We start from the raw sequence: 12,759 nt of genomic DNA on the forward strand, positions 1-12,759 counted from the left end.
GCCACATGAGGTCTAGCATTGTCTTGCATTAGGAGGAACCCAGGGTCAACCGCACCAGCATATGGTCTCACAAGGGGTCTGAGGATCTCATCTCGGTACATAATGGCAGTCAGGCTACCTCTGGCGAGCACATGGAGGGCTGTGCGGCCCCCCAAAGAAATGCCACCCCACACCATGACTGGCCAAACCGGTCATGCTGGAGGATGTGGCAGGCAGCAGAAAGTTCTCCTCTGCGTCTCCAGACTCTGTCACGTCTGTCACATGTGCTCAGTGTGAACCTGCTTTCATCTGTGAAGAGCACAGGGCGCCAGTAGCGAATTTGCCAATCTTGGTGTTCTCTGGCAAATGCCAAACGTCCTGCACGGTGTTGGGCTGTAAAGCACAACCCCCACCTGTGGACGTCGGGCCCTCATACCACCCTCATGGAGTCTGTTTTGGACGGTTTGAGCAGACACATGCACATTTATGGCCTGCTGGAGGTCATTTTGCAAGGCTCTGGCAGTGCTCCTCCTGCTCCTTCTAGCACAAAGGCGGAGGTAGCGGTCCTGCTGCTGGGTTGTTGCCCTCCTACGGCCTCCTCCACGTCTCCTGATGTACTGGCCTGTCTCCTGGTAGCGTCTCCATGCTCTGGACACTACGCTGACAGACACAGCAAACCTTCTTGCCACAGCTCGCATTGATGTGCCATCCTGGATGAGCTGCACTACCTGAGCCACTTGTGTGGGTTGTAGACTCCGTCTCATGCTACCACTAGAGTGAAAGCACCGCCAGCATTCAAAAGTGACCAAAACATCAGCCAGGAAGCATAAGAACTGAGAAGTGGTTTGTGGTCACCACCTGCAGAACCACTCCTTTATTGGGGGTGTCTTGCTAATTGCCTATAATTTCCACCTGTTGTCTATACCATTTGCACAACAGCATGTGAAATGTATTGTCAATCAGTGTTGCTTCCTAAGTGGACAGTTTGATTTCACAGAAGTGTGATTGACTTGGAGTTACATTGTGTTGTTTAATTGTTCCCTTTATTTTTTTGAGCAGTGTATTTTAACAGTCTACCATTACCAATAAATCGGGGTAATGTGACTTCCCCTATCTCTTTCTTAACGGCATTGGTTGGTCGAATAGGGTGTAAATGAGACCCCGTGGTCGCATCAAACATGATTACAACTTTCCATTAAGAGACATCATGTATTTTGTTTTTCGCTACCATTACCCTCTTCACGGGCGCAACACTAGAACTGTCACGTGCCATTCTTTTTTATTTTACTTTTCACAACAGACCATCCCGGACCATGACTTTCATTATCCCCAACCATACCATCAGAACTATCATCCATGTCGACCACAGTCCAGCACAGCTGTCTCTAAAACCGCCTACCATATAGACCGATGGATTCTATTCCGCTTCCTTGTTTGAAGTCGAACTTCACGCGTCCAAATTTACAGGGGCTTTAAAATTACCCATGACATCACGTGCCCTAAGTATCTTCAAAATGATTCAGTAAAAAAAACGTTTCCATTATTTGTCGCAATAAAGTTCGACAAAATAAAAATCAACCCGTTGAACAAATAAAAATGTTGTCGATATTTAGAAAGTTTCTCCTATATCTGCCGTTTTCATTACACATATCGCAAATGTTTTTTATTGCGACATTGCTTTTGTCGAATAAACCCGGGGTCAATGGACAATGGGCTGATACCCCATTTCATGGGTGCACAATCCATAGGTCAGGCTGTACAGTGCATATAAGTAGCCAATGCCCCAATGCTATTCTGAATTCAAACACCACTACAATACGATTTTAACTGATGTTTACATTTTGTTTTTCAAATTAACTTAGAATGTAATAGGAAAGTTGGCAACTTAGAACTTCTTCTGGTGATTTCTAGAACACTATTCCAACTTTGTTTAGCATTTTCGAGTCCAATTGTGGCATGATTCCACTATTTTTATCCGTTTGCATCAGTTTCAATTAGGAACTTTTATTTTGAAGGCGATCCGCTGATTCCACAATTGTTGCTCACGCTAATGTTGTTCATGACACACACGTATGAACAGTGGCCTGCACACACAGGGCTCTTCCGGCTGTAGATAATCCTCCTCCCTTTTCCCTGCACGCATTCCAAATGAAATCATGAAGGGATTGTAGGCTACTAGAAGCAACGGGCTTTGACAGCAGCTAGGAAAAACTGAGAGCAGCGACCATTCAGGAGATAATTGTTAGGTTATACAGATGGATAGGCTATTTACACCGTTTTAAGGAACCGGTTCGTTTGACGAGTGGATGCGCAATTTTAAACACTTCCTTGAAATGTCACAGAATGTCATCATCGCCAATCTTGAATCGCATATCTTCCTTGGCTTCGTGAAAGAAATTTAGAGAGAAAGAAACGACGATTATTTTCACAAGCAATTTACTCTTATTCTTTCAAGCAGGATGGTTTCATACAGTTTAATATTCACTTTGGTTATTGCTGCGGCATGGAAAGTTATAGGTGAACCACAAACTGTGTCTTCACCCGCAACGCAGTTAAATTCAACACCAACCCACCATGGAGGGGATTTGTCAAATAATATCACAGATCATGCACAGACCGAATCAAGAATGTATTCAATATTACAATATCTTCCGACTCTTAAAAATATTGTAATTATTATCTGCGTGCTAACAGCTGTTCTCATCACGTGCTTGGTCATCAAAGTGATCAGGTAAGCTGATTTATGTTTACACCATACCAATAACTATAGCCAACTGAATTATCCTAATTAAATAGTCCTTGTGTAATATGCTATACTATTCTTATAAGACAACTAATTTGAGCATTCATAAAGATCCTCCTTATTGATTATGTCATGCAGCATGTAATAGGAAAGTTGGCAAATGGGGGATGTGTCCTCTCTATTGCAGCAACTATCATATTGTGTCAGTAATTGCTGTTGGAAATATCTAAATGTTAAAATATCTAATGTTAAACACCACTACATTAGGCTACATCAGCAATGCCATAATCACTTCCCACACCAGGTGGGCAGTAGGCCTAGCTCCTAGAGTGTGCAATGTGTGTGGCAGGTGGGCAGTAGCTCCTAGAGTGTGCGTCTCTCCTTTATTTTCAAGTTTTCTACTCCGCTAGCCAGCACCTTGCCTAAATAGGTGTGCGTTTCTTTTTCTTCTAGATTAGGCAGTAGGCCTTAACCACAATACACTGCATTAATCCTGTCCATATGGCAAAACAGCCATGTCAGGTTCTGCTTGGTTCAAGGTGAGAAACTACTCCACACCTCTTGTCTCATTATCACAACCCTTCTCTGGTTTGTCATAGATCTGGAAGGAGAATAAGGAAAACACGAAAGTATGACATAATCACTACACCAGCAGAGCGAGTAGAGATGGCTCCTTTGAATGAGGAGAATGAGGAAGAAGAGGACTCCACCCTCTTTGATGTCAAGTACAGGTAGGTAGGTCTGTTATGGGTCTACTCGTAATCAGTTCCAGGCGTCCTAATCCCAATGTGACCATGCTATCCAATCCCTGGACAGCAGGGCCTCTGATTTTTGAAAAGATTAAAACCTAAACGTCCCTTATCTATCATCAATGTTTAATACTATTATATTTGAACTTACTCAACCAATTGTTCATGGGGTTGGTTCTTATATAGGGTGGAATTTGAGACAAAATATCCAAAGGAACGTATCAGAAAGGAAGTAGGTCTACAATCTACTTTTAATATTTTGTCTCCAATTCTGCCCTATATAAGAACCCACGCCACATACATTTATTTCAGTGTAATTGATTAACTCATTAGATTAAAGTTATAGTTATGTTTTTGTCCCATCCATGAATGTGCAACTTCCTCAGAGGGATGTTCTGTTTGTAATGCAAAAAGGATGTGTACTTAGGCCCTTCTTCATACCATCTCAGTTTAAAAACATAAGGACAAAATTAGAGCAAACAGAAATGTGTTATATTGGCTTTTTTTTGTGTAATCTCCACTACTTTCATTGCCAGTGCTTAAGCGTAATTAAACATTTTATAAGGTTACAATAATTGTTTTCCCTTATATGTTTCATCATTAAAGGTTTTCTGTGCGGAACAGCCACACACGTTGCTTTTGCCATAATTGCACATTTAGAAAATGTTTGAACCTGGGATATTTAGATTTTAGACTGTCTGCTTAATAAATACTAAATTACGATGAACATGAAAGTGGGGAACTGTTTGAGCTCAAATGTATCCGTTCAATATCATCCATCTGACATGGTTTGGGAAGTTCTTAATGTTGACTGAACCTATGGTGTTATTTCAGGGTAACGTAATTACTAGCTATAAGCTAAGAAATAACATGCAACAATTGTAATAACACAAATCACATGTCTGTTTCATTGTGATTCAATAATACAAGAACCACTATGTAATATTTAGTACCAGCTAGCCTAGAACCATGTTACCAAATTCTTTGAAGTACTACAAAGTATCCATTGTTACTAAAATACCAGGGGAAATGGAAACAGTACTGCACAATAAAGTCACATGCTTTCATGTGTTGCAACATTTCAGGTGTTAACATTAGGGTTCTCCCTTCCGTCCTTTCAATTGTTCTTTGACACAGTCACAACTTCCTGTGATGAAGATATGGACTCCTGTTTACCTGACATTCTATGCTTATAAGTCAAACTCTCCCATACCCAGTGGACAGTAGACTTACAAAAGCAAACAGAGGAGTGGTAAATCAATAGCTAGTATTTATAAACATTGTTTTTCTCCTGTAAAAAGGTTTATTTGAAACCTGGTAGCTTGTGTTGATTGAATAGGAAGCCAGGTCTGTCTGATTCTACCCTATTCACAATTTAGCACCATTTCACACCAACCTATAAATGCACATTTCTATGTAGACTACTGTAATTATGTATTGTCATTTGTTTTTTAGGTGAATGCCAGCATTAAACAGAGGATGTTGGATTTTAATCCCACCATTTTCTCCAGTGGGAACACAACCCAAGGATATGTGGCCTAATGCAGTCTCCAGATGTCTTCAGTGTTTGGTAACTTTTGTCAAGTCTAGTCAAGTTTCCGATCTCACCGATATTTGCAGAAAAGGTTACCTCTGTGGTCTGGTATTCTAGAATGTATTCTGATTGTAAACATGCTGTATTTACAATCCTTTTGTACACATCAGACACTTCCAACATCAGAGGGATGTTGCCAATAGATTGTGAATTGGGGCTAGCTCAGTAAATTTGAATCTTCTTTAAGCAAAAATAAAATGCATAGAGAACATTTGATGGCTTTTGCTGTCTGCAAGGCAATCCTTTTGCTGTCTGCAAGGCAATCCTTTTGCCGTCCTGTAATGCTTATGGTATATTATTCACTAATAATATAAGATACAATCCTCAGAATAATATTTTATATAAATACTTATTTACTCGTCTGTTGCAAAGATTATTTTAATTGTCTTATTATTCTTATTCCAAATATTACACTAACCACTCAAATGTGCATACACTGTATACTGTCTGAGGCTTTCTGTCCTCTGTCTCATAGTTTGTTTGGGTGCATATTTTTACTGTATGTGTTTGAGAGTCTCCCATTTTGCTGCTATCTCTAACCTGGGGTTGGATAAGGTTTCTAGTGCATATGTTTGGTCACAATGACAAACAAGTATATTGAAGAACAGGTCATAGAATATACTTTGTATGATTTTGGAAATACATGTACGTTTCTCAAAGTTGAATTGTAAAATATATCAATGTATATTTGAATATACAAACAGTATCTCATCTTTTTTTACCATTATTACCTTGCCAGACATGTTCCGAGACCGGGTCATTGGTGTGTTCTAGTGAATGTAATTACACATAACAGGCAAATCCCGGTATTGCTCACACAGGCTTATTAAAAATGGTAACCTTAACCCAGGACTTTCGTGGCATGTTCCACATTTACTCAGAACTTGTGGAATTAATTATTTGATTGGTTCCATGCCACAATGATTGGCTTTGCGACTAGACTGATGTGTGATAGATATTTCTTTTAAGTGAAGGAATAATCATGGATAACTAACTACTCTTACAAAATGAATGCTTTTAAGCTGTTGATGGAAGAAATAGTGTGAGAAGGGAGGGTTATGACTGTTGTAATATAAATGTATGCAGATTACTTTCAAATGAAATTGGCACCTACCTCTTTCCTGTAATAATTGAGAAAGTTGAAACCCCAAACAACGTCCCACCATTTAGACAGTTGCAGTATAATAAACTGACCAATGGACTGTCAAACTTTGGTTTTTCTATTTCAAAATAGAAGCAATTGAACAGCCAATGTGTATGTACAGTGCCTTTTAATTGGACCATACATCAGTAAATGGAGTGCATACTTTCACATTCAGAAGCTTTACATTAGCCTACCCCTACAATTAAAACACATTGTTGGACAAAAGTTACCCATCAACTCAGGTATTTCAAGGCACCTCTGACGTGTCGCTCTAAATAGTCTAACACATGAGGAATACTTTTGATTGAAACAAAAGTACATGTTTAAAGAATCAGTTAATATGAAGAAATAACTCAAAGAATCATTCCATCCTTAGATAATGTGGTCTTTAGGTCCTCTGGAAATGTAGTGTAGTAATATAAAAAACGTGTTGAATCCTTAATGTCACCTTGTCTGTTTAACCAGTTTTGTTATCTGAGAGTACACTATCAACTAGAGTACATACGGGGGGTTTCCAGGAAGTTCAAATGGAATTAATTTGAGTTATCTGATAAGTAACACCATTAGAGGAACTTAAAACGTTCTGTTCAATCTTCCTATGCCACATTGTCAGAGAGCACATTATGATTTTAAGCTGTTAACTTGTTTTCCATTTAGATTTGTATTTTTCAGCCTGCAGTTAAAATAAATTACTGTTGAAGATTGACAGTAAGATTCAAGTTTTTCATTGTATACAAATATAAAAAACTTGAGTCCAGTTTGGATTATTATTTTATGTTTCAGTCATCAGAGGATTTTAATTTAGGATATTTTGAGTGTGATTTAGTTAATTCTGTAGTTTTCAATAATGTACAGGTAGTCTTGTTTCTTTGATTGTATTCTTGATATATTTCTTTTAGATGCATTGTTGCTAAAACATTTCCACCTTCCTCATTTCTCTCCTCTGCAATTGATTTCTTCTACAAAATCCTCTCTAAAAGGATAATAGTGTGAATGTTTCTGATCTTCAGTGCAGTGTTTGAATGTACAAGTAATTTATTTTGGGGTTTATGTCTCGTAACAATATTCATTTGAACTTTATTGAGAAACTTTTATTTGAAATGAATATTCTGGTTAAGGCAGCTTTTCCTCTGGTAAATTTAATCAAAGCTGTCATACTATATCTAGATCATTGCTAATTACCCTCATCCCAACTCTAAGCCAAAAATGCCTAAGTGAGAACCATTGTTTAATGCTTCTTTTGAAGAATATAGAAAGCATGTCTAGCTTGGTTTTTCTGTCACAAAAAATGTAATTGTAGAGTTAACTACCCACTGGCTGGCTCCATGTTTTTTTTCCAAATAAAAGTACTCTCCCTCACCATCAACCATCCACCTCCTGTCTTGGTCTTGTTGAATAATTTTACTGAAGTGTGACATTTGCACTTGCTCAGTATTCATTTTTGCTAAGCCCTTGGCTTTTGGAGTTCTAAGTCATGGTTGTATATCAGCAGTACTCTCCGGCCTTCTATTGGGACCCTATCACAATGTTCTACACCTTTCTGCAAACTTTTCTCTTACCTGTAACATGCACACAGTTCCTTTGATACTACAGATGTACTTTCTATGCGCTTCCTGTTTCAATCACTGTAAAAGGCAAAAGGTAAATTGCATTAGCCTATTTCAAGAAAGATTTCATTGTTTTAGTATGGTGTCCTTCCAAAACAAAAAACACTTTCAGATCCAACACAATCATTTGCATAAAATAAATGTTAACAAAATGCTGAGGATATATAGCTCAGACAGGAAAAACCTCAATATAGAATACCAAAGAATAATCATTAACACATTTTGACAGCAGGATATGTAAACATCTCTTCAGAATGTCCCATAAGCTGTGACCCCAAGGCCGTTTCAGGGGTAATTAGTTTAGTGGTATTGGTCACATACTGTTTCTATTTTTGCAAAACACAGACTTTCTTTTATGAAAAGATACGTTCATTACTCCGGAAGGCCTACTGACATCTAAAGTAAGACTACGTCTATTTTTAACTGGAAGTGTAATAAGAGCAACATGTAGTTCTACAGACGCATCATGTCAAAACAACATTTTTCTACAGCCAGATCACGTGTGAGAGCACAAGGCTGCTTATTGGACTTGAGTAAGCCACACGGAATATTTCTAATAGTTCTTGCTCTTCCATATATTTATATAATCTCATCCCATTCCTTTACTAGATTGTGTGTATTAGGTTGTGGAATTGTTAGATATTACCTGTTAGATACTGCTGCACTGTTGGATCTAGAAGCATAAGCATTTCCCTACACTCGCAATAACATCTGCTAACCATGTGTATGTGACCAATAACATTTGATTTGATTTCTAGTAACTACCTTTTCCACCTTTTGTTGTCTTACAGCCTGAATTTAAAATGTATTACATTTAGATTTGTGTCACTGATCTACATACAATAAACCATCATTTCAAAGTGAAATTGTTTGAATATATACATTTTTTTATAAATCTGAAAAGTCTTGTCAATAAGTGTTCAACCCCTTTCTTATGGCAAGCCTAAATAACTTCAGGAGTAGAAATGTGCTTAACAAGTCAGATAATAAGTTGCATGGACTAACTCTGTGTGCAATAATGAAGTTTAACATCATCTCTGTACCATACACATACAGATAATTGTACGGTCCCTCAATCGAGTAGTGAATTTCAAGCACAGATTCAATGACGAAGACCAGGGAGGTTTTCCAATGCCTCACAAAGAAGGGCACGTATTGGTAGATAAAAACAAACATACTTTAAAATATCCCTTTGAGCATGGTGAAGTTATTAATTACACTTTGGATGGTGTATCAATACTCCCAGTCACTAAAAAGAAACAGGCACCCTTCCTAATTCAGTTGAGGGAGAGGAAGGAAACCACTCAGGGATTTTATCATGAGGCCAATGGTGATTTTAAACCAGGATGGATCAACAGCATTGTACTCTACAATACTAACCTAAATGACTGAATGAAAAGAAGGAAGCCTATAGCGAATAAAAATATTCCAAAACATGCATCCTGTTTGTAATAAGACACTAAAGTGAAGAAAAAAAATGCAAGGAAATTAACTTATGTCCTGAATACAAGGCATTGGGTTTATGGCAAATCCACACTTCATATTTTCAAGCATGGTGGTGGCTGCATCATGTTATGGGTATGCTTGTCATCGGCAAGGACTAGGGAGGTTTTTTTAAAATACAAATAAAATAAATAGAGCTAAGCACAGGCAATGTCCTAGAGGAAACCCGGTTCAGTCTGCTTTCCAACAGACACTGGGAGACAAATCCACCTTTCAGCAGGACAGTAACCTAAAACGCAAGGCCAATTGTACACTGGAGTTACTTACCAAGACAGCATTACATTTTCCTAAGTGGACTAGTTATAGTTGACTTAAATTGACTTGAAAATCTATGGCAAGACTTGAAAATGGCCATCTAGCAATGATCAACAACCAACTTCACAGAGCTTGAAGAATTAAAAAATAAAATGTATTGATTGACTCAGGAGGTTGAATACTTTTCTAATTGAAAGTGGGTTTTTTTCCATAATATTTTTTGGGTGGAGATTTTGTGTAGATCGTTGAAGAAAAATAACAATTAAATTAATTTTAATCCCCCTTTTAACACAACAAAATGTGGAAAAAGTCAAGGAGTGTGAATACTTTCTGAAGGCACTGTATTAACAGAGGAATGTTCCCGCCATGGAGCCAAAAAAATCTGTTTCTGGGAGATCACTAGAGTATTGAACATCTTGCCAAACCTTTGAAACTTTTAGAATTAAATAACTTTCTTTAACACAGCTGCCTTGAGCTAGGGGTGCAGATAAACATATCTTCATTCTGCAGACTCCTAAATATTTACACACATTCCATCAAACAATTCTGTGTCTTGCCTGCATAACCAATATGTTCACATTATTTGTTGATAACAAGTTGTCTGCCGACGATATCCCATTGATGGAGATCAGAGGAGGCTGGTGGGAGTATTTCCATTAGACCAGGCTGGTGCAAGGAGCTATAGGAGGACATGCTTATTGTAATGGCTGGAATGGAATAAATGGAAATTATAATCACATCAAACAATAGGAAACCACATGTTTGACTCTGTTCCATTGATTCTATTCCAGCCATTACAATGAGCATGTCCTCCTATAGCTCCTTGCACCAGCCTCCTCTAATTGGAAATACAGTGCCTTCAGAAAGTATTCAGACGCCTTGACTTTTTCCACATTTTGTTAGGTTACAGCCTTATTCTAAAATTTATAAAATTGTTTTTTTTAGAAATGTTTGCTCATTTATATATATATAAAAAGGGAAATGTCACATTTACATAAGTATTCAGTCCCTTTACTCAGTACTTTGTTGAAGCAATTACAGCCTGGAGTCTTCTTGGGTATGACGCTACAAGCTTGGCACACCTGAATTTGGGGAGTTTCTCCCATTCTTCTCTGCAGATCCACTCAAGCTCTGTCAGGTTGGATGGGGAGCGTTGCTGTACAGCTATTTTCAGGTCTCTCCAGAGATGTTTGATCGGGTTCAAGTCCAGGCTCAGGCTGGGCCACTCAAGGACATTCAGAGACTTGTCCCGAAGCCACTCCTGCCTTGTCTTGGCTGTACGCTTAGGGTTGTTGTCCTGTTGGAAGGTTGAACCTTCGCCCCAGTCTGAGGTCCTGAGCAGGATTTCATCAAGGATTTTTTATACCACCATGCTTCACTGTTGGGATGGTGCCAGGTTTCCTCCAGATGTGACGCTAGGCATTCAGGCCAAAGAATTCAATCTTGGTTTCATCATACCAGAGAATGTTGTTTCTCATGGTCTGAGTGTCTTTCGGTGACTTTTGGCAAACTCCAAGCGGGATGTCATGTGCCTTTTACTGAGGAGTGGCTTCCATCTGGCCACTCTACCATAAAGGCCTAATTGGTGGAGTGCTGCAGAGATAGTTGTCCTTCTGGAAGTTTCTCCCATCTCCACAGAGGAACTCTAGAGCTCTGTCAGAGTGACCATCGGGTTCTTGGTCACCTCCCTGACCAAGGACCTTCTCCCCTGATTGCTCAGTTTGGCCAGGTGGCCAACTCTAGGAAGAGTCTTGGTGGTTCAAAACTTCTTCCATTTAAGAATGATGGAGGCCACTGTGTACTTGGGGACTTTCCATGCTGCAGAAATGTATTGGTACCCTTCCCCAGATCGGTTCCGCTACACAATTCTGTCTCGGAGCTCTATGGGCAATTCTTTTGACCACATGGCTTGGTTTTTGCTCTGACATGCACTGTCAACTGACAGGTGCGCCTGTCCAAATCATGTCCAATCAATGGAATTTACTACAGGTGGACTCCAAGTTGTATAAACATTTCAAGGATGATCAATGGAAACAGGATGCATCTAAATTCAATTTCGAGTCTCATAGCAAACAGTCTGAATACTTATGTAAATAAGGTATTTCTGTTTTTCATATATATATATATATATATATATATATATATATATATTTGCAAAAAATTCTAAAGACCTGTTTTTGCTTTGTCATTATGGGGTATTGTGTGTAGATTGATGAGGACATTTTTTTCTTAAGACAAATAGTAAAACAAAACAAGCACAACCTTCTGAATATCTGCAAAGCATTAGCCAACATCAACACAAGGTCTTTTAACATACCTATACTTGGAAATGGTCTTAAGAGGCAAATTCCTAAGAAGAAATTGTCAAACCCACAGGGAACCGTTGAAGATCAGGAGTTTGCTGTTGGCTGTTCCTGTGTAAACAGTAGTGTGTGAACAGCTGGGTGTGTTCCCTGTCTGACTGTTATCGCTTAAACATTTTGCATTCCAGTTGAGTGCCTCTATTCAACATTACTACAGTGCACTGCCTCAGACTAAGCAGTAGGTAAACTAATAATAGCCTATGTCTGCCCTGGATGACTTGAATCCCGTGGCTTTAAGAGCTCTGTAGATCATCTGTAGAACCATTTAATAAGTTGTGAAGCTGCTTAAACATCTGTTATTTATTTTCTATCTTTTCCAACATTGGTGATTTAATCTCCGTGATTGCTGCATGCAGCTATTTCTTAACACTACATTCAAAGACTCGTTATACTTCACACCCTAAACAGAAACAAGGAAAGAAATGCGATACTGTATTTCATAACCTGGGGACGACAAGATTCTGACATGTTGGTAAAAATTGAGTTATTCACATGGAGTAGCTCTTTAGGTGGTCCTTTACCTGTGAGATGTTGCTAGTTATCCATAGGATACGATCTCTTCAACAAATGTGTGATGAACATGAATTAATATATTTGATAATGTGATTAGAAATAATTAAGGGTATTCTCTTTATTTAATCATTAAATATCTGCACTTTTCTATTGAAATTGAAAATCCTGTGCACCCCACACACAAAAAAAGATTGACAAATGTCTTAGAATTGGGATACTCTGCACTTTAGGTGCCTTGATGGCGAGGACCTTAATGGGTTATGAAAGCAAATAATTCACTACAAAACATTTGAGATCTGGGATGTGAAA

At 38.5% G+C, this 12,759-nt stretch overlaps 1 long non-coding RNA gene across 1 annotated transcript; it reads left to right on the forward strand.

Annotated features, from left to right (window-relative positions):
* The first annotated feature begins 2,235 nt into the window (after positions 1–2,235).
* LOC110495604 lies at positions 2,236–7,579 on the forward strand. Its single transcript, XR_002469455.2, has 3 exons — positions 2,236–2,710; positions 3,322–3,453; positions 4,927–7,579. It is a non-coding gene; the product is annotated as an uncharacterized LOC110495604 (long non-coding RNA).
* The last annotated feature ends 5,180 nt before the right edge of the window (positions 7,580–12,759 follow it).

Source organism: Oncorhynchus mykiss, chromosome 2, assembly GCF_013265735.2.
Source record: "Oncorhynchus mykiss isolate Arlee chromosome 2, USDA_OmykA_1.1, whole genome shotgun sequence".
NCBI classification, from domain to species: domain Eukaryota; kingdom Metazoa; phylum Chordata; class Actinopteri; order Salmoniformes; family Salmonidae; genus Oncorhynchus; species Oncorhynchus mykiss.